The sequence below is a fragment of the Lissotriton helveticus genome, chromosome 1_1 (genome assembly GCF_964261635.1).
Source record: "Lissotriton helveticus chromosome 1_1, aLisHel1.1, whole genome shotgun sequence".
Classification (NCBI taxonomy): domain Eukaryota; kingdom Metazoa; phylum Chordata; class Amphibia; order Caudata; family Salamandridae; genus Lissotriton; species Lissotriton helveticus.
In genome coordinates, this window is record NC_136057.1 from 909,727,691 (window position 1) to 909,754,733 (window position 27,043).

The 27,043-nt window shown below is 45.7% G+C and overlaps 1 protein-coding gene across 2 annotated transcripts in view; it reads left to right on the forward strand.

Annotated features, from left to right (window-relative positions):
* Nucleotides 1-9,615: 9,615 nt before the first annotated feature.
* XPOT (exportin for tRNA) overlaps nt 9,616-27,043 on the forward strand; it is a 538,373-nt gene continuing 520,945 nt past the window's right edge. The window contains exon 1 of one of the 2 annotated variants that reach the window (XM_078676087.1): nt 9,616-9,792. The gene's annotated coding sequence lies outside the window, so the exon portion shown is untranslated. The remainder of the gene's footprint in view (nt 9,793-27,043) is intronic. The other variant, XM_078676095.1, reaches the window with a different exon arrangement.

The following is a 27,043-nucleotide window of genomic DNA, read 5'->3' on the forward strand; positions in this document are numbered from 1 at the left end:
TTCAGATTGTTCCCCACACGGAGGAGGCCGAGACCCGAGGTAAATGAAATGGCAGACTGAGGCAATGTGCGCGGAGCGGCGGGGAATATTAAGCGAGGCAGACAACTGTGCTGGCTGGCGATGAGACGAGATGGAGGGGTCTTCATGAGAGAATTTGGCAGTATGTGGTGAAATACGAACATGTAAACTGTCGAAGTGCCCTGTGTCCGCGGTATGAGCTGTATAAAAGACGCACTGTAACAGACGCCTGCAGATAAATTGCCTGAGCATTTGTACTCAGGCTGCCACTTGTGGATCTCGGGGAGAAGTTATTAGGAAGCACCAAGAGACGTCAAAACGGGAGAATGCGCTGCTGCCAAATGAGTGAAGACAGTCTGGCGTTAACACGCAAAACTGCCACATTACATGGTGCATGCTGACAATGCTGATCTCCTGCAAATGGTGCTTCTGCCGCTTTGAGCTGACAGCGCTTGTTCTCATACTCACATGCTGTGACTCTGGATGGTGCGCTGAACGGAAAAGTGCCAAAAACGAGATGTGCTCCTAAGAGGTAAATTTGCAGACCAAGAATGAAGAACACGCAAAAGGGCACGATGATGTTTATCCACTGCATTGCAAAGAGACACTTAAATACTGACAGGGAGAGCTTTTAAAAGTGCCATGATCCTGATACAGTGGCTGCCCTCCTAAAGACTGTAAACGCTTGCAAATAGATCTATTGCACTACTTATGGGCGGGCAGATGTAGATATAGATCCCAACTAATATACGAACAACAGGACATTGACATAACATTACATTGTAGGGGCAAGTAGGCTCTGCTGGACGACGTGAATAAGCCCAGGGAACTTCCTGTGCACAACTGGGCGATATCGGATAGGCCTCAAAATTCCAGCCATAATGGGAAAACCTGATAGACAACAGCCTAAGTTAGCTTTTGAGATTAAACGCAGCAGTAAGGGCGCGACTGCGCATTTGGACACAGAAGTGGAGGAAGAACACACATTGGGCAAGGCCATGGAGAACGCCCTCCAAGCTATACAGCAAAGTCTCCAGGCTATAGATGGTAAGCTGGACTCGCTCGCACAAAGAGTAGATAACATATCTGCTAAATTAGATAAACAGGGTGAACGGCTAGATGCAGCTGAAGAACGCATAACAGCAGTGGAAGATAAATCGCAGGGCACAACATAAAATGCAATGATATGGAAAAGATTCTAGAGGTCATAAAGAGGATTTGGAGGCGGGGTCACGCCGAAATAATGTTATAATTGCGGGAATTCCGGAAAGCACGAACACGGGAAAGATGGAAACATATGTGGAGGACATATTGCGAGATCTCTTTGGTGCCAACAATTTTTCATCTGTACTGAGGGGCCAATTAGGATGGCGACCCCAGAGGTGGAGGGACCGTCCGCAGGGGCAGCGGCGGTCCCTTCGTGCAAATTAGGATGTGACCGCCACCCTGGCGGTCACATCCTGTATGTTTTAACATTGCGGCGGGTGCTGCTTGAAGCAGCACCCGCCGCAATGTTAAAACTGCATGTGTTACATTTACATGCACGAAGCGGCAGGCACCGCGTGGTGCCTGCCGCTTTGTGCATGTAAATGTTGGGGGGTACCATAGGTACCCCCCATGTGCACCCCCACCCCCCGACACCCTGGGGGCCCGCAACGGGCCCTCAAAAGCCAAAGTCCACATGCTTTTCCACGGCGGAAAAGCCGCCGCGGAAAAGCATGTGTTCGTGCAATTCCTAATTTGGCTGACGGTGTCTTGCAGACACTGTCACCAAATATCCCTCCTCACACCGCGGAACAGCGGCGGACGGACCTGCCGTACGCCGCTGGTCCAACCACACTCCCACCGCCATCCTGATCTGGCGGTGGGTCTTCTATTTCACTGCGGCGGATAATCCGCATACTCCGGGCCGGCGGTAGCTTCCGCGGGCCCGGAGTATGCGGATTATCCGCAATCATAATGAGGCCCTGATTGTAGAGCGGGCGCATAGATCATTGGCCCCCAAACCTCCACCGGGTGCACCCCCGAGGCCCATCATCGCCAGGGTTTTAAACTACAGAGATCGGGATGCAATCCTGAGGATGGCTAGGGAAAAACAGCAGATCACTTACCAAGGGAACAGCCTGGCATTCTACCCGGATTTTACAATAAAGGTGCAAAATGTACGCAAAGACTTTAACCTGGCCAAAAAGAAACTCCGCGAGATGGGTATTGAATATGCAATGGTATACATGGTTCGGTTGCGGGTGTCACATGACGGACGTGCCACGATACTGCAGACACCAAAAGCGGCACAAGACTTCATAAAAAAGATGACCACTAAACGGAAAGAGTAGAAACACACCGAGGCGGCCCAAGACTCTGAATAAATACAGCGGACTCATCCTCTTCTTGAACTAACTCTGTTACCGGATGCAGAAATGGACGGACTATCTCAAAGACACTGGTCTGTGCCATGAGCACCATGTTCGGTATATCGAATAGGACGTGACTGGCGCAACGCTGTACAGAGCGAGACAGATCATCTTTGATACCGACATGGAGATGAACTCTTTTGCACAGACCTCCATTACTGAAGATCCATTCATGTTAGCCTAGTTGCTAGAACGGAATGAAAGCTGCACGACACTGGTGGTAATGTATGAAACAAGCATGTATAACAGCGTCCCTTAAAAGAGATAATGACATTGGATACGCAGGCAAACAGGACTGAGTATTATTACTGTTTGCATGTTTATAGTGTATGATAAGTTGGTGATGGGATGTAGCGATATTTCTCTTCAGATACCGCTGGCAAGTGACTCTGTGTGAAAACTGTAGGGTTGCAGCCACATCACAGTAAAGAGTTAGATCTAGATGGTCATGCAACCTGGATGTTGATATGACGGACGTAAATGTGCTATGATGGAAACTACACGATGTATTGATTTATGATGTACATAGGCCACTATTATATGGTACGTTACATAACAGATTGAACTGCATGGGGACTGTGTATGATGCATTGGACTTAAGTTATAGAGTGAACTGTACACCTGCGCGCATACTGTTAATTTCGACCACATCCATTTAGATGGATGGAATGACGCGCACTTGGCGGATCCCCCCAGACGGGTGCTCCCCAATACGGATTTAGTTATGTTGGCATTTTTGTTAAGGGTATGTCTTTGGCGTGGTTGGGATGCCAAAGTGGGTGGGGGGTGGGTGGAAAGGTGTTGGGGTTTGTTTTACAGATTACTGTATTTGAACAACATTGCAGACATCCAGATTGCCACTAGCCAAGTTGTTTTTATTAGATCACCAATAACTGTTGTGATGAAGCACACTGAAGGCAAGGGACAGCAACACATCATGGGTATAACTTGCACCGAATATTATGGATAGAGTACAGCCAGCACAACTCAATTTATTAACATGGAATGTTAGAGGGATTAATAACCCGAAAAAGATATGCCAGGTCTTTGATTATCTAGACAGACTACAGGCCGATATTGCCCTGCTTCAAGAATCCCATTTAGCTCCTACACATATGAGTAATATAGGGAAAAGATGGGCAGAAACAGTGTTGAGCTCTTCATACTCTTTTTATTCCAGAGGTGTGTTAATCTTAGTAAAGAAAGGAACACAATTCCATATAGATAGCACCATTACGGATGATCTGGGTCACTATGTGATTGTAACAGGACATATCAGAGGTCACCGTCTAGCCTTGGTAAACACTTACAGCCCGAATGTGGATGACCCTAACTTTTATAAACTGATATGGCGTAAAATCATGGAACTACCTGAAATGGCGCTACTCTGGGTGGGGATTTGAATCTCTCCTTAAACAATAGACTGGACAGATCAGGCGTTTCCAGGGAACCTCATAAATGGGCGGTGGGGGTGATGCAAGATATTTTGAATGAATGTCACTTAGTTGATATCTGGAGGCTGCGAAATCCTCAAACTATGGAGGCCACACACACTTCTATGATCCATAACAGTTGGTCTCATATGAACTATTGACTGGGGACGGAAGAGATAGCCACCTGGACACGAAACATAAGACATCTGCCCAAAACTTTCTCGGACCACAACCCAGTACTATTAACGATAGAACTCCTCCATTACACAGCTCCACCGTATATGTGGAGATTCAATGCAAAAGCACTACTAGATGCCACTTACACTGACACTATCAGCCATGCCATTACGGACTACTTTATGTTGAATGAATGATCTACTGATGACCCTTGTTTACTATGGGAGGCTTTTAAAGCCGACATATGAGGAATCTGTATCAGCACACATGCTGGCATATTGAAGGATATTCATAACCAACTCGCAGCACGAGAAGCCACATTGCGCGCACTGGAGAGCGAATACGAAAGAACGCAAAATGCGGCTCTATTAGGTGATATTCGTAAGGTTGTATCGGAGTATCAGACATTTGCAGATGACGAACTTAAATATTTAATTAAACGCCAAACTGCCCGGTCCTATGGGGAGGGGGGTAGACCAGGTCGAACCTAAGCGAACAAAATATGCTCTAGCTTTCCATAAAGGATGATAAAGGAAAACCCCACTACAATATGGAGCACATATTGCGTGCATTCATGGACACATACAGAGACCTGTACAAGTCACATGATACTGCTGAATCAACTGAAATATTGACATATCTGGAAGATGTGGCAATAGCATGGTTATCGGATGCATAGAGAGAATATCTATCACTGCCGGTAACGGTGGAAGAAGATATTGAAGTAGTTAAATCACTTCCGAATGGTAAGGCACCGGGCCCAGACAACTTCACATGTGAATTTGATAAGGCATTTATTGAACAACTAGCACCTCATCTTGTTGAAATGTATGTGGACGCTCATGATAAACAAATATTACCACCCTCGTTACGGTAAGCCATGATCATTGCTTTATTAAAACCAAATAAGGACCCTGAACAGTGTGAATCATGTAGACCGTTATCCTTAATAAATACTGATACTAAAATTCTGGCCAAGATTCTCGCAAGTCGGCTGCAGCCATTGATGGCTAATATTGTCCTCCCGGATCAATCGGGGTTTATACCTGGGCGATCAACAGCTCAAAACACCAGAACACTGTTTGCACTCTCACACTACCTTACCCCCAAAACAAAGGCTGCTGCAGTCCTCTTAGACGCAGCTAAAGCCTTTGATTCAATCGAATGGCCCTATCTCCACATTACACTACAACTAATGGGATTTCCCCCAATCTTCCTACAATGGGTTCGGATATTATATACAGCACCGACGGCACGAATTAGAGTTATTAAATATGTCTCTGATGTCATACCAATAGCAAGAGGCACAAGACAGGGATGTCCATTGTCCCCTCTACTATTCGCGATAGCTCTTGAACCATTGGCATGCAAAATTCGACAAAGTCATAAATATACTGCGCTCCAATTCCCACAACGGCCTTTAAATATATCACTCTATGCAGATGATATGGTGCTATACATGCGTGACCCTGATGTAAACCTGTCCCCACTTCTGAGAGAATACATTAAATTTGGTCATCACTCCGGACTCCAAATTAACTGGTCTAAATCTATCATCCTTCCCTTGACAGATGGCACACGCCCGCACCCAGCAGCAGAGTTCCCGCTTGAATGGCAGACTGACCCCGTCAAATATCTTGGGATCTGGTATCATCGAGATCCAGACATATTAATTCGCACAAACTATGGGAGGGCAATCAGTGCTATTGAGGACAAAATAGAGCGCTGGATCCATCTCCCATTAACATTGGCGGATCGATTGGCCATTGTCAAGATGGTCATTTTACCTAAATTTCTATACCTTTTTAATAATATTCCTATCACACCTCCGGCAACTGTATTTAAAAGGATAAAGACTATGGTGACTCAACTAATATGGGCAGGTAAACAAGCCCGCATCAAGCTACGTGTACTTACATTACCTTTCTCCGGGGAGGGGGGGGGGTTTAAGGTCCCAGATTTTCTACTATACTTTTTGTGTGCTCAAGCACAATATGCGCATCACTGGTACCACCATGTTCCTTACCTACCACATGTAGCGATTGAGGAAGGGAATGCGCACCCATCCCGCTAAATGCTATATTACCACATCAGCGACCCCTGCTTCACTTTCAAGACATTAATACAATTGACACCACGAATGCCGCATGGCGGAAGATGGGCAAACTGGCACGCAAATTACTGCTTTATGCACCTGTGTTGCCTTTGCAACATCACCCAGAACTGTCAGTAACCCAAGAAAAAGTGGGTGCAGGGCTGTTGAGACAAGTGGGTATCACTACAATGGGGGGTTTGTATAATAATGGCACTTCATAGAACCTAAAGAACTGTCATATATCAGCAATCAGACACTACTCTTCCAGTTCACATATTATAGATTACAAGGGGCCATCACAAAACTCTACCCCTCTTACCCTAATGAACCGACACAGCTAGACGCATTACAACTGATACTCACCGAACCTCGAAATACACATATGGTATTGAAACTATACATTAAACTGCAGGCAGACATTGATGACAACGCGCACAAAGCACTAGAGGGATGGAATAACACATTGGAGAACCACCTCACAGAGGAAGAATGGGCAACATGTGGCACCATAACCAGCATGCTTACACCGAATGGCAACCTACGCATCTTGCACTATAAATACCTGCATCAAACGTATCATACTCCTGCCAGACTCCACAAATATGGTCTCCATTCGGACGCAAGGTGTAAACGCTGTGGGGCAGAAGGTGCACATTTTATACATCTTGCCTGGGAGTGTGAGTCGGTTCACATCTACTGGGAAGAGGTTGTGCGGATGCTGGGTGAAATGGTGGGTGTTCAGGTTGAATGCACGATACGCACCTGTCTGCTCGGTCTCATCAACAATGTACGAGCTACCAAGCGTAAATTCTGTTTGATTGCACTACTCCTGGCCAAACGGAGGGTCTCATTATGTTGGGGTAGAAGGGAAGCTCCAAACACCAAACAATGGCTTAAGGATATGATCTATTGCAAAAACACTTTACAGACGTATGAGGAGGAGCTACCCACAGGTTCCAAACCAAGAGATTACTGGATATACCTGGTTACCTATCTGCCAGTAACTCAAACTGCCTAAATGTGCATTGAGATGTAAAATGTAATTGCACGTTTAAAGGTGACACTAAACGTTATGCAATCTACTGGATGATGGACATAACTGTACTGTAATATATATGTGGCTAATATGTTTTTGACCATTGTAAGACTTGACAAAATGTTAATAAATGTTTTTTCTTTTTTTTTTAAAACTGCTTGTTCGCTCATGCATGGTTCCCGACCATGCCTTCCTAATCTAGCTGCAAATTGAAAACAAATGTTTTCTTAAGCATGGTCATGACATCTTTCAACAAGCATTTTAATAAGTTAAATTAGGAATTATAAACAAGGCCTTCCTGTTTTGACTACTGCCAGTGCCGTACGGGAAGGAAGGAATGCCGGAGACCTGTTTCGATTAGCGCCCAGTATCCCGCACGACATGTGGTGAAGCCGATGAGTTCACCTTGGAAGTGCGCCGATGCGCCAGCAATAACGCTGATTTACAAACCAGTAGAGGGCTTCCAATAAACGATTGCCATAGCAATGGATCAACTTTCTTTGTTTATTCATATAAAAGAGCACTTACCTTTCAACGAGGAATTGTCCACTCTCAGGCACACTCTATAAAGACGCCACATTTATGAAGACACCAGGCAAGGGGCTGAAGGGAGAGAGTTCATGATAGCTGCGGGCTGTTTTGCGCTTTGCCATCTCGCGCACTTGCTGTGCATTGTTACTGCCATTTTATGGGCAGATCATAACTCACCAGGCATTTTTCTGAAAAACCATACTGGGTGGGAAGCATTGTTGAACAAAACGTTGATAAAAGCCGCAGCGCGGGAGGAGGAATATCTGTCTACAAGACGTGTTCCTTTCATTCCACGTCTCCAAAATGTGACGTATGCAGAAACTGTCTGAAACAAGCACGCGAGTGGTGTGCGCCACAGCGAGCCATCTGATTTGAATTATCGAGCACGCGTCTGGGCACGATAATTCAAACCAGATGGCGCTCATGCGGGTAACCGCAAGCCTTAGGCCGTGGGCGGAGCAAAGCCGCCTTTGCCCAATTGCGTGCTGTCTTTCTTAGAAAGACGTACGCAAAGGTCAATAGCCTGTGGCCAAATCAAAAATACACGCAGCGTGTGGTCAGATTTATTAAGCCCTTACATAAAGCCTCGCAGGCCAACGCATGAGCGATGGCTCAGGCTCGACCTAAAAAGGAAAAGCAAACTTTTCAATTTTGTTTTTTAAATGCATCCTGTTTTCCTTTAAGGAAAAATGGCTGCATTTAAAAAAAAAAAGTTGCTTTATTTAAAAGCAAACACAGACATGGTGGTCTGCTGTCCCTATCCCCGTGTTTTTAGCTATTACCAATAGGTTGCAAGTTGCGACCTATCTCATGAATATTAAGGAGGTATGTCAATTGGGACCCCATTAGGAATCTCTAACTGTGTCAAAGGCACATTAGTACATAGGTGTTTGCGATTACCTAGTAGCGCATCACAAACATTTGCCATTAAGTAATCGCAAAATTAAACTTATGTACACGCGGCCTTTTATCTTTAATTTATCTTAATAAAAAGGTGTGATCGCTACTGTAATCTTTGAACATTCCTTATAACAAAATATTTAATACGCAATTAAAGGATCTATTATCTTTAACGTGCTTTACAAAGAGAAGACATAAATAGATGACAGATACATTAAACCAAAATACAAAATGTAACTTTAAGCCTGTCTTCTAAACAATGTGTTTGGGTGTTATGGGTAAAAATAAAAAATAACAATGTACTTCACCAGCAGTTTAGTCTGTTCATTTGCATACGTTGTTTGTGCTGTCAATAAAAGTATATTCCTTCTTCCAGAACTAGAGGGCCAGTTGGATCCCCGGAAGAATTCCTCATAGTAGATCTAACTGTCTCTGTTAAAATATTTCCTTTCATCAACAGATTTCTTTATTCCATAAAGTTTCAATTACATCATATTTTTAAATGAATGTTGCCTAACAGGCAGAAGGGATTATGTCAGATGTGAAGTCACTACTTATACACTGATCAATACGTACAATATGGCAGCTACCGAGATGCTGATTCGAATTACGTTGCCGCAGCATCGGTATCGGTTGCAGCAAAAGAGCTTCCTATCAAGAGGTCCCAACCAACGTAGCGTCAGCAACTGCCGTACACCCGGCCGCCATTTTGAACAAGACTATTTTAGAGTGAGAAGTTGAATACCATACACACATCTTAACACACCTATGAACTTTCTGGTGGATTAGATGCATGAAATATAATTAGAGTAATTGCAAGGGCGATTCTTTTTAAACTGTTTTCTAATAGTTGTGCAATATTAGAGCTATAATTATTTTAGTATCGTTCACAAAACCTTACATACGCTTATTCGTCTGATCATTTATTAGGTATGACAACCTAATTTTTGTTTTAAAGCTATCCAGAACAGTATTGGATCTCGCTATGGCTGATCGCATGCTGCCCGTGTAGTCCTTCTTCTGTGTTGGTAGATGGGTCGTGGCCGTGTGGTGAGAGGTGGCGGACCTGAAGCTGCTGCTGCTTCTTTACCACACGCTGTTCTCTTTGCCTACTGCCCTTTCAAGCTGGCAGATCGCCCCGTTCTCGTTCGTGAAGGTGCACGATCTAGAAATGGAGTAAAGGAGAAGGTAAGATGCGGCTGGGGAGTCAGGGCTGGCAGCAGTCGGTGACAAGCACGTGAAGCCGGGCAGGCTGCTTTGAGAAGACTGTCTGTGCAGGTAGCGCACCTTGAGACTCATAAAACCTTCTGGTTGAAGAGCCTACTCACCCTTGAACATGAGAGTGCTGTCTTTTTATCTTTCCAGATGCACTGTGTTGCCAGGTACCATGAATTCCAGACCAGTGCTTTTCGTTCAACTGCTAGATGTATTGGGAGTTGTAGGCTTGGTTTATTTTATTTGGAAATAATGGCTAAACATTCCTGAAACCAATGATTTGTAAAAGTAAAATCCAAGGTAAAGCGCATGGTTCTTGGATTTATGGGGTACCTGGAACAGGGTGTGATTCCCTAAAACACAGACAAGACAATGGGTTATTTTCTGCTGCTCTACATTGGAGGGCATCAGAATGATCATGGGGAAGGCAACCCTACTTTTCAGGATTGAGAGGTCAGGCACATCAAAGCACTAAGAGATGACTGACTTTCAAGGAGTAAGGTAGTACCCATATTCAATATAGTCTGACAAAGTCTGTGACTTTATTTCTAGGACCAACCGTTTGATCCTTTGTATGTGATAAGGGCAGGTATGGGGAAATACTGTGTCAATACTATCTGTCGCTTCAGTCTTCAGATTGGACAGGTGGTATCATACTACGGAAAATGTCAAGTTTTGTGCTTTGGGAATATTTAAGGTGTTCTGAAGAAAGGATTTTGGAGTAAGAACTCAGATAAAATGCAATAACCGTCAATGTCCGCCAAGTTCCAGCCTACAACTGAATATGAAATAAAAGCATTGAAGTTCCCCATGGCATAAAACTAACTTTGTGATCGACCGAACTCTGGGGGCAAAACGCAGGTTATTGCGGTCGGGAAATAGGATAAAATAGGCGTTTGTACACTCAGTCTTTTAAAAGTACCAGCCATTGGTCACTAGAGAGATACAGTTTACTTCTTGTAAACAGATAGTCCTCGTTCCCTGTTTAGCCCTTGTTCTGAATTAGCGGGGTGAGGGAGAGCGGGGAAAAAGAGGCATATTCCTGCTTTACTATTGTTTACTGGTCTTCATGAACAGCCACCAGCAAAGGAAATCATTGCAACCTAAGCCCATGGTTAATGGGTGCGTGAAGATTGGCATAAGCGTTCAAGCCACTTTCCCGGCATGGCTATGGAGCTTAAATTCTTCATTGAGCCATGTCTTAAAACTGGTCAAACACAGCCGGGCGATCAAAGGATCCCCTGACTGCAAGGGACACCCTCCCGAGTATGGGTTTCTCAAATAATGGGCTGCTGCAATCATCATCTCTCACCACCCCTTTTAGCTGAGGTGATGTTAAGATCCGGTTTACCACATAGTTGTGGTTAACATGTATGTTTATTAAAATGACTTCGATGTATCATATTTTTGACTTAGGCAGTACCACTCTCACTCAGGGCACAAGAAACATGAACTCGCAGTTGCTGCTTTAGGACACAATTATTACTGAAACAGGAAAGATGGCAGTCTTGCTAAAAGCACATACTAACCAATACTACCTGAGACAAAGGTGCTTCATTCGGTTTATTTGCTCTGCAAACCCCAGACTTAAGAAGAAAAATATCTTACAGTACTCTGATGTACTAGGAACAAGGCAGCACCAGGAATCTAGCATTTACATTTTTGGCCTTGATAATATCTAGCTATTAGTGATTTCTTTTGGCTGGTCTGCTCCTTAAATTGAAAGGGGAACCGAAGAATAGCTGCACGGCAGTAGCATTTATCTCACATTGGAGAAAAGGATCTCTCCGGTTTGACTAGGAAGGACTGGGATATTCCTAGCAGCCCATATTGAAGTATATCTTTGTCCGGGTGTTTCCTCTCCCTACCAGTTTTCTGTAGGGAAAGTTGGCAGGAGAAAGAAACAAAGGGCATATTATGATTCTGCGGACTACAATGTCACAGAGGTAGGGTGCTTGGCTATCTTGCAACAACCAACCTAACTACTACTACCCGTGCTACTAGAAATATGTGCAGCGGCTCAGATGAGATCTCTAGAACATTGACTACTGTTTTATTTTATTATCCCAGAAATCTACTGAACATCAAGAGAGACATTCTGCTCTCAAGCTAGTTGATGGACTAATATTTACTATTTATTCATTGGGGAAGATGGCTGGATCCAATTACCATTCTTCCATTTTTGATCGTGCGAGGGATGAATATGTTTTTGTGGTAGGATAAGCTTGATTTATATCAGGCTTGAACACTACCATCAGCTTGTGCAAGGTGTTGGTAATGAGCGAAGCCACAAAAAAACCTAAACAGACAGAGACTGAAATTTAGATGGTGAAAAAAAAACACAGAATGCTTTGCCCAGCTATGTATACATCAGTTTGCTTCAGAGGTCTAGAGGTATGGTCGTGACTTGGAAAATGGTTTGTCATCTACATTAATCTGCAGGCACAAATTATAACCGATGTGAGTGTTGGTATATATGGGGTGGGAGAAGGCACACAAGTAGACCTATCAAACACAGACAACCAACTATCATTATTGTATTATATGTGGGTGACGTGTTGATAAATTAGACATGTAGTGATGTATGTTATCCCATCCTCGGTTGTAAATGTTGGTTATGACTGAAGAAATTTAAGACTTTCTGAATTGGCAGATAACACGTTGGTGAAATCTATTCTCTTCGACTGGCTACACAGCTCTTTTGTTCAGCTTATTCGGTGTAGCTAGTGGGTATCTTGGTGTACCAAGTAAACTTGGAAGTGAAGACAGTCCATACATTAAATATAATGAACCTTCTGTGACATTTGGTTTTTATTTCCATTGGAATTGTTAGAAAGGATTGCATTAGCAAAGATGAAGATTCTCCTGATGGTGCTTTATCATTTCGGTATGATAGAATGTCTGATCATGAAGGGTGATCTAGACAATTGAACAAGGTAATTGTTATGCCATACTGGAAAACACGTTTGCTTACGATTGCGCTTCAGACATTGATGCTCCCATACTAGCACAATGAATTGGGGATCCAGAGTTCGTATGTATTCTTGTGCTACAAAGCTATCAACATGTAATACAGTGAGTGATAAGAGTCGTATCTTGCTGACAGTGACCGCGTCAAGCGCATATGTTATGACCTTCCAAATGCTGTGCCCCAGCCAAACACCATTGACTTTTATTTAGAGTGTTGGGAATAATCTAGGGCAAAACAGCCTTCTGGGTAAATTTGCTTACTCTGATGGTGTGCCACTGGTGGACAATAAGATCTATAAAGTCTCCTGACAAGCCAATGGTTGCAGCGAATAACAGGAAAACGGCTGCTTCACATTTCGGGATCTATATCTGAATCAATGTCTTTTTACATTTAAACAGTTCCTCAAGATTTGGGGATTGGGATGGACTGGGGTCAAGGCTGGGAAATATCTACATTCGTAGGACCATTTGCTGGTGACTAATATGGTAATCTGAGCTTTGGCTCTGAAGAAGAAGATATGAGGACATACTCTGCAGATATTTATAATTTGATTTCAGTCCGGGCTGGTATTTCCCACTCTCTGAAGTTACTTATACCAGTAACTCCAGGGGATGAGGAAAAGCCGTCCCATTATGAGTTGGACTGTGAGGGTCCACTAAACAATGCAGAATTAATCGGTGAATCTAATTATGGATCTGATTTCCCCCTTCCCCCGTTTCGACCAATTTCTCAAACAGAGATTTTTGCTGCTTATAGCAGCTAAAGTCTCTGGTTGAAAGTAAATGGATATGTGGTGTTTCTCCACATCTCATAATTCTGATGGGTCTGGTATCTGCTTTTACCAGCCATAATGGAATTATTTGCCCAATAGTAATGTTTGCCTCAGGCATGGAATTGATCGATGCTAAAGGGAAGATGATGTACACTCACGTGAAACTGGAATTCTCCTTTCAAACCAATACATTTCAATTTAAATCCTGTCCTTATAATACACCTAGCATTACTTGTAAAATGAAAGATGACGCAAAAGGAAAATACTTTATGCGTGAGCTCCGTGGGGATGGTTTTCTAAATATGGTGCAAGCATGCCTAATGATAATGCATGCATTTATGTGAGGGGAATATCACATCACAATGCTATAACAGGTTGGACTATTGTGACCGCTTGCAAAGTCTACCTTTTATTAATTTCTACATTTTTAAAAGCGCATGGGAACTTTCAAGCTTATACACATAAGTTTGATCTTATGGTTGAAATATCTTTATTATTTTCAGTAGACAGAAAAGGAAACCTAGGCTCCCTGCTCCATAACAGTGCTTGTAAGCCCAGCTGGGCGCTAGGAGATGTATTACCAAAGGCAAATAGCAAGGAGCGGGCCTTCAAACAAAAGACAGTAAAAGACCACCCTAATAAGTTTGATCTTAAAAGAGAGACTGATAGCTGTAGGAAATGCCAGTCTCATCGACAGGACCATATGCAAGACACACATAATGGGATGGTTGGCAGGTGAATGAGTTATGTAGATGAAAGATCAGAATAGAAAAATGGGCTTCTAAAAAATGCCTGATCCAAGTTCGCATTGCAATAGGGATTTTGCCTCATGAGAAACCATCCAGAGATCTTAGTGAGATAGATATTGACATTTGTATACGAAAGTCTACACTAGTGAGCAGTGTGTTAAAGTTAAATAAAGGCATGTTAGCCTGTAATCAGAGGCATATGCATTCAGATATTTTGTACTGTTCTTGCACTTTTGGAGGGTGTCATCTGTTTCAGTCACTTTCTACAACTCTTATCTTATAGAGACCTTTACAGTTTCATTACAGAGGATTTAATGGAGTTGCTGGGTGGACAATATCCCACCTCAAGTATCATAAGAGTATGGAAATTGATTACATTATATTATAGTGTGGTATTGTTTGACAGAAATTATACATCAGGATAAGGAGATAGTTGTTTGCAATTAACTATTGATCCTTCATTGAAAAATAAATAATAAGAAACAGTAACTGACCTGACTTTAGTTCTCTGTATGTAGCTTTGGACATGACTGACGTATGCAGGATAGGTTTAATCTTATCCGTCTAGGCAACCAGCTTCATCCAACCAGTGAGGTGTATCCTGTTCCCTTTGAGCTTTGCCCTACCTCATCTTTACACTTTTCACCACTTGGTTATGGAGCGAGTGCTTCTCCATCTTTCATTTCTCCTTTTGTGCAGTTGATAGGATGTTTAACTTTTTCCACCAAGAGCTAACAGGGTGGCTCCACAGAAAGCATGTGGCATTTGCTTGGCTTTAGACCCGAGGTTAAATCTCTTAGGTCAAGGTCGGGTACCCAAAGTGACCACTCTTTGAGACAGTGCTCTCTCAACCTTGGCCTTGTGTGCCTGATGGATGTGGCAACATAATACATAGTGAAGGGTTTTTAAGGGCTCTTTACCGGAGGCCTACCAGTCTCCCCCTTTTAAAAGGTTCTGCCAGTCTCTCTTAATCTAGATCTATTACTTCATCTGTGTGGGTAATAACCAGAGCGCATATATGCAGTGTGCTTGTGTTCATGTATAGCTGGGTGCAAGGGTATACAGGTCACTTCTAACCTGTGAACCTTCACCACCATTCATTCATTCCTTTCCGCAGTGTCCTGCTCTAGAGGGTTGCAGTGTCCTGTGTTGTGGGGCGGTTCATCCCTTACTAGTTTGTCTGTAGTTAGATATCTTGCCATAGTGCTCTCTGATCTGCCTTAAAAATGTTTTGATCTATTCTCAGCGCCGTCACACACATCTGCACCTGAACTGGTTGGAGCCAGCTAAGGAACACCTTTGAGTGTCTGTATCCCTTGCATGGGCTGATCATGCAGTTGGCCCTATAATCTCTGATTGACGAAGCCTTCTAAAATAAAAAAAAACTCCTCAGGAGCTGGCTTGTCAGCTCTGCAGCTACAAATTGGTGCCCATGGTCAGTTCAATGTTCCAGGATCCATCACTGGTCAAGGAAGGCGCTGTACACCAGTACATTTGATTTGTTAACGAATTACAAGGCCAGAGGCTGCTGACTGATGTACCTCTTTTCAGACCGGGGTTAAGTTTGGATCAAGACACCTGGTAGAAGCACTGCTTGAAGAAAGGAAAAGTATCCTGCCGGAGGTAGAAAGAGGCACTTGACTGCACCCTACAGAAGAGAGCCTGCATGAAAGGAGTTAATCAACCTAGCTACCAGTGATCTTTGTAAGTTGTGTTGGAAGGAAAGTGTCACCTGCCATCTACACTACTTATAGTATACTTGGAAAGACTGTTTCCTGCAACATTTCATGATACCTACTCCCCACACCCAGTCTTGACTCTGAAATTTTGAATGAGTCATTGAGGATCACCTCATTGTACTCTCCTGTACAGGATATTTTAAGATAGTTAGCTAGAGAAGGCTTTGCTCTTTGTGGAGATATCAGTTTTTGAATTCGTGGGTTATGAGAGCCTATGTGGTCCCTGCCTTTGTCCATAGAGCTGTGGCAGTGGTGCAGGAAAAATCCTACTGAACCCCAAGGTTTTGCAATGTTGGATCCTTTTTTGAAAATCCAACTACAGTTGGCTAGTATTGTGTTTTTAGTATGATCGTTGAAAGCACAGCATCCTGTAGGTATGGACATGATATTCATTTTTAGGCTTGGGGCTCTGGGTGTTGCGAATTGTCATGGTCCGACAGATAATGAATGGATCTCAGATACTCCTATACTTTAGACCTTGGATCGACAAGATCCCTACAATACCTTTTTAGGTTCTTGATTGTGAGTGTCAGGCAGGTACTATATAATTGTCTCTGCTACTCATGACTGAAGATTGGCCACCAGCTCTTGAAGTAGAGTATGATAGGAGCAGCGAGAGAGGAGGACTGTAGAGATGTTTGAACAGTAAGAGGAATAGACGGAGAACACGGACACTCACCGCCTAGATCCGGAGGATGAGAAGGAGAGTATGTCAAGAGATTAATGCTCACTCTTCACTGAATTCTTTGTCATGGCCACTCCAAGAAATTGGAAATGCCAACCAGTAACCCCCTTGCTCTTGAAGTATGTCACATAGAAGAACTAGTTAGCTAAGAAGTTATCACTGACTATGAGGATGGGTGGAGATTTTCTTATGCCACTGGGCATAAATAAATCTCCTGATAAGATCTTGATTGTAGAATGGCAGTAAGTAGGTTTCTGGCTTCAGGCCCAGTATCAATCAATCAATTAATCTGGATTTATATAGTGCGGCTAATTACCCAAGAGGATATCCAGGCGCTGTTAGTAATGCTGCAAGGGATTCAGTTAAACATCCAGTTCTTGATTAATTTTCTGAATTCCAGCAGGGATGATGTGGTCCATAAGTGAAATTGAGGGCGGGGGTGAGGGGTAGGTCGTTTCTGGCTTTTGCAGCGAGGTAGGAGAAGGAACGTCCTTCCCTGTTGCTGCAGCATATGCTGGGGTTGCTAGCCAGGTCTGGGGAGGCAGAGCACAGGTGTCTGGTTGGAAGGTGGAAGTTCAATCAGTGTTTGATGTATGCTGGTTCCTGATTGGGGAGGGGTTTGAAGGAGTAGATCAACATCTTGAACTGGCATCTATCCTGTATTGGTGGCCAGTAGAAATCCTTGAGGTGGGGGGTTGATGTCTGTCCTTTTAGGGAGGTTTAGGACGAGTCTGGCCGCTACGTTCCGAATCGTTTGCAGTCTCTTAAGAAGGTACGAGGTGATTCCTACATAAAATGTGTTGCTGTAGCCCAGTTGGCTGGTGACCTGGGCTTGTGTAACAATACATCTGGTGGCGATGGTGAGACACTTGAATCTAATGCAAAGAGTGAGGTAGAAGGCAGAAAAAACTGCCTTGACCTGTCTTCTCATGGTGAATTTACTGTCCAGGATGATGCTGAGAATGCGGGCATGGTCAGTTGCAGTGGATGAGGGTCCATGCTCGGGGGGGGGGGGCACCAGGCGCAGTTCTGTAGTGAGGAGTTGTTTGTGAAGATCAGCCCTTTCTTCTTGTTTGTGATGAGTTGTAGGTAGTGGTCTCTCATTCAATCCGCAATGTTCATCATACACCTGCGAAAGTTGGTTACCGTAGCGCAGGGGTCTTCCGATAGTGAGAGGATCAGCTGGGTATCGTTTGCATTGGATATAATGTGAAGTCCAGGCGATCTGACGACATTAGCCCAGGTAGTCATCTAGGTGTTGAACGGGATGGGGTTGAGGGACGAACTTTGAGGGACGCCTCAGATGGTGTGCCTGGGTTCCAAGGTAAAGGGCGGAAAGTGGATTCTTTGGGTTCTGCCTGTGACGAAGAAGGCGATCCACTTGAGGGTATCTCTTTGGATTCCAATGTTGTGATATCTTTTGATCAGTGTGTGGTGTGATACTGTGTCCGACGTTGCTGAGAGGTCGAGGAGGATTAGGGCCTCTCTTTTTCCTTGGTCGAGGAGGGATCTGAAATTGTCTGTGGCTGCAATCAAGACATTTTCGGTGCAGTGGTTGGTGCAGAATCGGATTGGGAAGTGTGCAGTAGATTGTTCGCCTGGTGTTCTGTGAGTTTTCAGTTTGATGGCCTTCTTGAGGACTTTAGCAGGAAAGGGGGGCAGAGAAATGTGGCGGTAGTTCTTGAGTTTATTGGATTCAGCGGAAGTTTTCATGAGGAGGGCTTGACTTTTGCGTGTTTCCATTGTTCGAGAATATGGCCGTGGTGATAGATGTGGCGAGGATGGTGATGAGCTCGCTGCTGATGGTCTTGCTTCCAAGGTTGAAGACGTGGTGGGGGCAGTTGTCAGAGGGTGCTCACAAGTGGAGGAGATTATGATGACTGTGCTGTCTTGAGTGGTGAGCTCGTCCCAGGTGGTGAGTGGGTGATAGTGTTCCTCATACGTGGTTTTGAGGAGGCTGAGGGGGTTTGTAGGTTGAGGTTCGAAGGTTTTGTAGATGTGGAAATCTTGTCTTGGAAGAAGTTTGCCAGGGAGTCACAGAGTTTCTGTTAAGGTGTGATGACGTTTTTCGGTGGCTGCAGGGCTGGAACACTCTTAGACAATATTGAAGAGTTCCTTGCTGTGGTTGGAGCTTACTTCGATGCGGTTGGCCGGGGTGCATTTCTTAGTCTTTTTCAGGAGTTGATGGTATTAGTTGAGGGCTGTTTTGAAAGTTGTTCCACCCGGGGGCTCCCTGCTGGTGAGCCATTCCTTTCAAGTCATGAGGTATTGAGGCCGTTTGTCCATTGGCTCTCAGAGATCTTGTTCAAACTGTGATGTGACATGTTGGGTGGTTTGGGGATGATGAAGGGGAATCCCGAGATGGTGAAGTAGATGATGACGTTGTTGTTGTTGCAGGTGAGTTTGGTGATATGGCCGTACTTGACTCTGTCACTGACCGCGAAGATCGCGTTGAGTGTGTGTCCTGCGATGTGCGTGGGGTTTTGACCATTTGGGTGAGGCTGATGTTTCTCATGCTTTTGAGTAGGTTGGCGGTGTTAGTATCATTGGGATCATCGAGGTGAAAGTTGAACTCACCGAGGAAGATGTAATTTTCGGAGTTGATGCAGAACAAAGCAATGAAATCTGGAATGGCGTTGCAGAAACTTGGGTGAGGTAGAGGCGGTCTGTAGGTGAGGGTGCCTCTGATGGTGGTTTTGCTGTCCGTTCAGAGTTGGAAGTTGCGATGTTCCATGATTGGGGTGACTACATCTACTGTGGAGGTTCAGTGGATGGTTTCTGTGTGAATGACGGCGATTCTACCTCCGTGCGTGCTGATGCGGTCTCGGTCTGCAATCTTGTAGCCATTAGGCATGGTTGAGGCGATGTCGGGTGCAGATGCAGGTTTGAGTCAGGTCTCTGTGATGGGAGGTGATGGTGTTCCAAATCTCGGTAGTGTGCTTGCAGAGAGATCGTGCGTTGAGCAGGAGACAGTGGAGATGGTCTGGAGTGGTTGTGGTGGGCGTGGTGGTGGTCGAATTGCATGCTGGAGCTTCGGTGTAGCTGGAGAAGAGGCAGAGCTGGCAGGTGAAAGGTGCTACTAGGGAAAGGGGAGAGGTGTGGCAGCAGTTTTTGTTTCGCATCCTCGGTCCAGAGCTTGAAGCTATGCGGTGGTGTGTCTTCGGGAGGTGGTCGGGTCAGGGTTCCAGGCGCTGGGTGTGGTCTAGCCGCAGGTAGGCTCAGGTAGGCTTGCCTTTTGCGCACCCGCTGCAATCTCCATATATTATCCTGGGAGGTGGGAAGGGCTGCAGAAGGGCATGAAGTGGGAAAAAAATGTCAGGCGTGTTGAATAAAAAATTTGCTAGCATTCGCGCCAAGAATTTTCAATTCTATTAAGGACACGGAGGCGAAGATTATGCTTTTTCTTTCTTTACTACAAATTAACAGCAGCCAATAGGAACATCTTTAACATATTGAAAAAACTACATTCCCAGAAAGTTTAGCGTAACCATACCAACAACCATAGAGACTAGCCCTATATATGACTCCACACAGGAACGCTCCTCTTTCTTTGCCCAATGAGCAGTGTCCCAACTTGAATAGTCCTTAGTCCAAATAACACCAACAAACATAACCAGATCACAACAGACCATTGGAAAAAAAAGGAACTGTAGATCTTGAACGTGAAGGCCGTAGACAACACCGTCCTAGGGGACCACCACAATGGCTTATTCACTTTTTTGGTCTGCGCCTGAAACAGAAATTGTACTCTAATAACTGACATAGACCTGTTATCCAGGGAGGGTAAACATGTCAAATTATGAATCATAAAATGCACTTTGGGTCGGATAATCTTCGCCTCTATGTCCTTAATAGAATAGAAAATTCTCGATGCGAATGCTAGCAATTTTTTTTTTTTTACAGAACCGGAGTGTAACACTTATCCAAAACTACAGAAACAACATCGCCCACAGGTTTATAGTAAAACTGTTCGAAAGTAGAGCTGGAAGATCAATCAGCAGCTTTCATGATATCATGTATACTGGTACCCAACATTAATGATTTTGAGGCCATATTACCTCTGACTGAGTGCGCTCCAAATAACTCTGTGTCAATGCCCGCCTCTGACATTACATATCTAAGCCACCTGGCAATTGTAGCAGAGGTAACGGGTCTGAAAGGTTTCTGCAATGCAATTAGTAACCTTGAGCAACCGGCCGGCCTAAGAGGCCATGCACACTCTTCATACACCTTAAGAATGGAAAGGCATTGTAGTCAATAGATTTAGAAAAGGTTTTAGTTCGAGCTGTAATCACAAACGACACACCTTCAAGGTAAAATATTCTACCCTCCAACATCAGACACCCTGTGACAGGTAGATAAACACAGCAACATGGCTAACTTGGCAGACCATTGTGTTCTGGATAATAAGTCATTATTAGGCCAGTTCTCAAACAAATTCAGCACTTTAGAAACATCCCATAAAGAGGAATACTTAGCCTTAGGAGGGTTCGCTATACCTATACATTTTAAACGTTTACACACCACCGGATGCCTACATACTTGTCTTCTATCCAGGTGCGCATGACCCGCCGGGATGGCTGATCGGAAACTATTCACTGATCTATATGTTAAACAATTTGAGAGAGCTCTGCTTCCACGGGATCCAGGTGTTTCTCCAAGCACCAACCCAACCATGCCCTCCATGCGGAGCCATATCGCTTCCTGGTAGAGGGGGCCCAGGCTTGCTGGATGAAACTGGAAGCCTGCTCCGAAATTCCTGGTAACAACCATTGCTGCCGGAAAGCCTCCAGGCCATCAGGGATAGCTGCCCCGCGAGGACCAGCGGATGCTACTTTCCCTGAGGGCCTTGGAGCATCATTGGAAAGCACAGGAAATGAATCGGAAAGTCGCACGCCATCTCCAGCAGAACTGGAAACCATGGTTGAGACTTCCAAATTGGGTTGATTAACACAATATCCGTTCCCTGCTGAACCACCTGATTTGCCACTCTGGATATCAGGACAAACTGGGGAAATGCATAATGGAGATTCTGTGACCAGTCCTGTGTGAAGGCGTCTGTCGCTCTTGCCAGGGGATCTGGTCTCCAGCTGAAGAAAGACTCCAGCTGATGATTCAACCTGGAGGTAAAGAGGTCTTTGTGTAACGGAACCCACAGAGACTGAAGCTTATGAAACCGGGACGGATGCAGTTTCCAGTCGCTGTAGTCCTTCAGATGGCTGGACTGCCAGTCCGCTACCGCATTGTCTCGACCCGGAAGGTATTCTGCAATCACTGTGATTTGATGTGCTAGGCAGTAATGCCAGAAGTCCTTGGCGATCACCGCCAACATCGGGGATCTGGTGCCCCCCAGATTGTTTATATACCTCACAGCGGAAATATTGTCCATCCTTAATAGAATGCAACACAACACTTTCCTGGGAGAGAGTGTGCGAATCGCAAATGACCCTGCCAGGAGTTCGAGACAATTGATCTGCAATTCCAACTCCTGAAGAGACCATCTGTCCCCTGTGGTAACCTCCTCGCAGCGGGCTCCCCAACCTGACCTGCTGGCATCGAACTCTATGATCAACTCTGGGCGAGATCCGATGATTGCTCTTTCATTCCTGGCATCTACGTGGGTTAACCACCATTGGATCTCTACCTGGACTTCGCCTGTAAGAGGAACCTGATCCGAGTACGAGAGGCCCTTCTGGAGATGTCTGATCTTGAGCCGCTGAAGGGCTCGATAATGCAACGGTCCCGGAAATATCGCCTGTATGGAGGAGGCTAACAGGCCTACCAAACGCGCAATCGCCTGTAAGGACATCAACTGCGTGTCCAAAGTCCTCCTCAATTCTTTTTTCAAATCCCTCAGCTTCTGTTTGGGCAACTGGATCTGGGCTGTCTGGATGTTGATCACAAACCCCAAGAATTCCAACTATTGCGTTGGGACCAAAACCGACTTCGCTTTGTTTATGACGAACCCCAGACTCTCCAACAAAGTCATCATTATCTGCAGATGAGGAGCTGCTAGGGGAGCAGAAGGAGCCATGATCAGGATGTCGTCGAGCTAAATTATTAAGCGCATACCCTGCTCTCTGTGGTGTGCGATTTCCAGCTTCAATAACTTGGGGAAAAACCAAGGAACAAAGGAAAGACCAAAAGGCACGACCAAATATTCCAGGCGCCTGCCTTGTCGTTGTAACTGCAGGAACCTGTGATGAGGAGGGTAAATGGGGACCGCCAGATATGTGTCTTTGAGGTCGAGACGGACCAACCAGTCCGCTTGTCTCAGGACGTCTGCTAGAAGATGGATCCTCTCCATCTTGAAGTGACGGTAGAGTACAAAGTAGTTGAAGTCTTTAAGGTTCAGCACTAGCCTGTAACCCCCACCCCTCTTTTGTACCGGAAAGACGTAGCTGCAGAAACCCACAGGCCCTTCGTCTCAATAGGCAACGCGTGCTTCTCCAGCAAGTCTTCAATTTTGTGATCTATAAAAGCCCGTCTTGTTGGGAAAAATATAGAGGAGGCAGGGGGACATTCTGCCAAGGAGTTTGAAAGAAATTGATTTGAAATCCCTGTACTGTTTGCAGGACCCAGGCGTCCTGAGTTATGGTTTGCCAGTTGTGAAGGAAATGACTAATGCGACCTCCCCAGAGGACAGAGAAACAGAGGGCTTACCTGCTGTGATCTGAGGCTGGTAGTTCCCCCTCTGACCACCTCGGGGGGGTAGCGGCGACGGCTATAGCGTCTCGTGGGGTAGAATGTGCTGCCTCTGGTGGGGTCCTGATAGTCTCCTCGACCTCGGCCGTAACCACCTCTCAGAGGGCCTTGCTTATAGTGGCGGCCTGGCGAGCGGCCACTGCCTCGCCCGACTTATCCAAAAGGCCTGTGTGGAACACACGCTTGATGTTTGATTGAGCCTTATCCAGAGAGGTGAAAGTTTCCACATATTTGGAGATGTTTTTGACAAACCTCTCCCCGAACAACAAACCGTCCGACAAGGGACCTGGTTCCGCGGACGCCAGTTTGGTCAAGTTACTGTCCATCCCCATCAGGAGGGATTTCCGGCGCTCAGATGAGATGGCACAGTTCGCAGTACCCAAGAAAATGTTGGCACGATGTGTCAACCCAGCGAGGATATCAGGATCAATTGGATCTCCAGTCTTTCTGGCTACTAAGGTCAATTCCAAGATTTTGGCATGGGGCCGATGGTATCTAACAATTTATCTTGGCACCCGCGCCAGGCTCAATCTATACCTTTTTTGGGGTCTTTCAGATTTTTTTTCAAGAATGCCAACCTATTAGGGTCTATGAAGCCTCCGGTCCTGTAATAGAATTACTGGAAAGTCCAAGCAACAGTGAAAAAAATGAAATAGTACAGTAGCGCAGATAGTTACAGTAGCAAGTGGGGGACTGTGGTAGTCCCAGATCCACACAAGCGGTCCGCATTAGCGGGTGAGCTGCAATTAACCAAGAGGAGCCACTTTGCGGCCTTCATATATAGTCCTGGGAGGTGGGACTGGCAGGAGGGCACGGAGCGGGGAAAACACGACGGGAGCAGCAAGAAGAATACGAAAGTGCAACCTACAGTGAAAAAAAACAAAAAACAACCAGTACAATGGTGCAGATAATTGCAAGAACACGTGGGGGACTATGGTAGTCCCAGATGAACATAAGAGGTCCGCAGCAGCGGGGAACGGCAATTGACCAAGAGGTCGGGATTATCACAGAAGAAAGGGCTAGAGTACAGGAACAACTGGAGCAAGGACCAATATGAACTCGCAAAGAGATTTTGACTGCATTAAGATGCAAGACATGGACTATTTTGCAGCCTTCACCATCTGAAAAGATTGGAAATTGCCCATCTGAACATGAAATAATTTGCCACCATGTTGGATTTTCAAAGTTTTAAAATATATTCGTTAGGCCCCATCTTAGGTTGGTTAAACTGGAGAAATTAAAAATCTGGCACAGAAGAATATCGGAAGTCAGTAACACCTCAAGACCTAATTCTGATGGGTTTTAGGAAATTTCCAGGAAAAGCCAGTCGGCAGAGGCGTGCTGCCAGCCAGCTTGGAGGTGCAGTGCTGGGCCACAGGAAACCATAATCTGTGCCACATAGCAGTTCTTCGATGCCTGAAGATAAGAAGAGAGCCTGTGGAATGAAGACCATCTGAGATGACTAACTGCTCGCACCCACATGCCCTGGACAGAGGATACGCTGTGTCTGAAACTAGACCTGACAAACTGGTAAACTCCTGCTGGCCATGAGTGACCACAGAAGTGCAGTTGTGACTTAGATTTGCTAGGTCTCTAACAAGAAAAGCTGATAGACCTGGCTCCTATAAGAGCCAAGACCCTGGTCACTGATTTCCTTGGAACAGCTGCAGTCTCAGGCAAGTGTTTACTCTGTGATAGGGAAAACTACAGACCCCTAGAAAAGGGAAAGTATCGGTGAAGTCAAAGTAGCATGCTCTGCTTATCCCTCGCTCTTTGGTACACCTCCATCCTTGCTATCACTAACAGAGGTTATTAACTCAATGATATTCCTGAAACCATCACCTGTGGTGTGGCGGGGATGATTTCATTTTTTTTAAAACAGATTTTATTTGTCTGGACACACATATGATGCACTGCCCCAGACACCGGAGACTACTGCAAGCAATAACATAGCAAAAATACAATAGACAGACTTTTGATAGAAAACTTCACCCCAACCCCCCCTCCCATCCCTCCCCCCCAAATGCGCAGCTGTTGAAATAAGGACAACATAATTGTACAGAAAACATACGGAGTCGAAACAGGACACAGCACAATGTTATCAAATGTCTGGGTGTCAAGGTGACGGGAGTGTGGCTCCATCAGGCGGAGGGTCCAAATCCAGCCCTCGATAATCGGCCCACCTTTTCCAAATCTTAAAATGCTTGCCCGGGCAACCCCTGGCCAAAAATACAGGCTGCTCCAGACCCATACAAAAGTCCATACCATTCCTCCAGGCAGCCAGAGGTGGGGGCTGGGGCGCCTTCCAGGCTCGTGCAATGTCTCGTTTGGCCAAGGTGAGGCCCAGCAGCAACAAGTGATGTTTATACCTGTTACCCCCAAACCCCTCCATGACATGCAGCAGCGCCAACCTGGGATCCCGAGGAAGCACCCAAGCCAGCACCTCCGACAGGCCCCAGAACACTCCCCCCCCCCCCCCCCCCCCCAGAACATCTGCAGTGCTGAACAGCTCCAGACAGTATGTAAGAGTGTGCCAACCTCTGAGCCACACCTGAGGCATTCCGGGGAGCCCACCATTCCCGCCCGCCACAGGCGCTGCCGTGTGACGTATGTGCAATGTAAATATTTAAATTGGATCAGGCGCAGACGAGTGCATATTGCGGCAGTCCGCGGACTTGCCAGGGCTTCGTTCCAGTCCTCCTCCTCTAGGTCCACAACGTCCTCCTCCCATGCAGTCTTAAGTTTAGATAAGTCAGATGAGCAGTAGTGGACCAGTGTCTGATAGATGCGCGAGAGTTTCTTGTCTGGTAACTCACCCATAAAAGTCGGGGAGCTGCTCCAGGGCAGCTAAATAGGGCGTCAGGGCGTGCCGAATTTGAAGATATTTAAAAAAATTGGGAACGGGGCATTCCGAACTCCTCTTGCAAGTCTTGGAACGACTTCAAGGAGCAACCTGACATCACATCCCCCAGCAAGGAGATGCCGATGGCGTCCCAGCCCCGGAAGCCCAGGAGCGCAGACAGGTGGGGCAGGCGACCATTATGCCACAGAGGGGTTTCCTGGGTAAGCACGTTCCACCAACCCATTCTGCATAGCGTCTGCCTCCAGACATAGAATACCACCTGAGTGGCCGAGGGAAGGCAGCGCCGGAGTGCGGCTGAATACAGCAGCGTAAGGACCGAAGCCGGGCCCATGAGAAGTCGTTCAACCGCATATGCAGGGTCTCTCCGGTCCCCGTACCACCAGTCGTTTAGGACCAGTAAATGTGCAGCCTGATAATACGAGAGAACATTAGACGTGGCCAGTCCCCCCGTGTAGGTAGAGCGGAAGCAGGTCCGCAATGCCACGCGCGCGATCCCACCCTCCCACAAGAACCCACTCAGCGCCGAGTTGACTAATTGGAACCAGCGCGGCGGAATCTGATAAGGATGGTTTTGTAGCTGGTACACTATACGAGGGAGAGCCACCATCTTAAAGATGGCCGATCTGCCATAGATGGTCAATGGCATGCGGGACCACACCTTCATGTCCTCACGCGCACAATCCCAGACAGGGGTTAAGTTGCGCTCCCGGGAGACCACTGCCTCCTCCGACAGGTACACC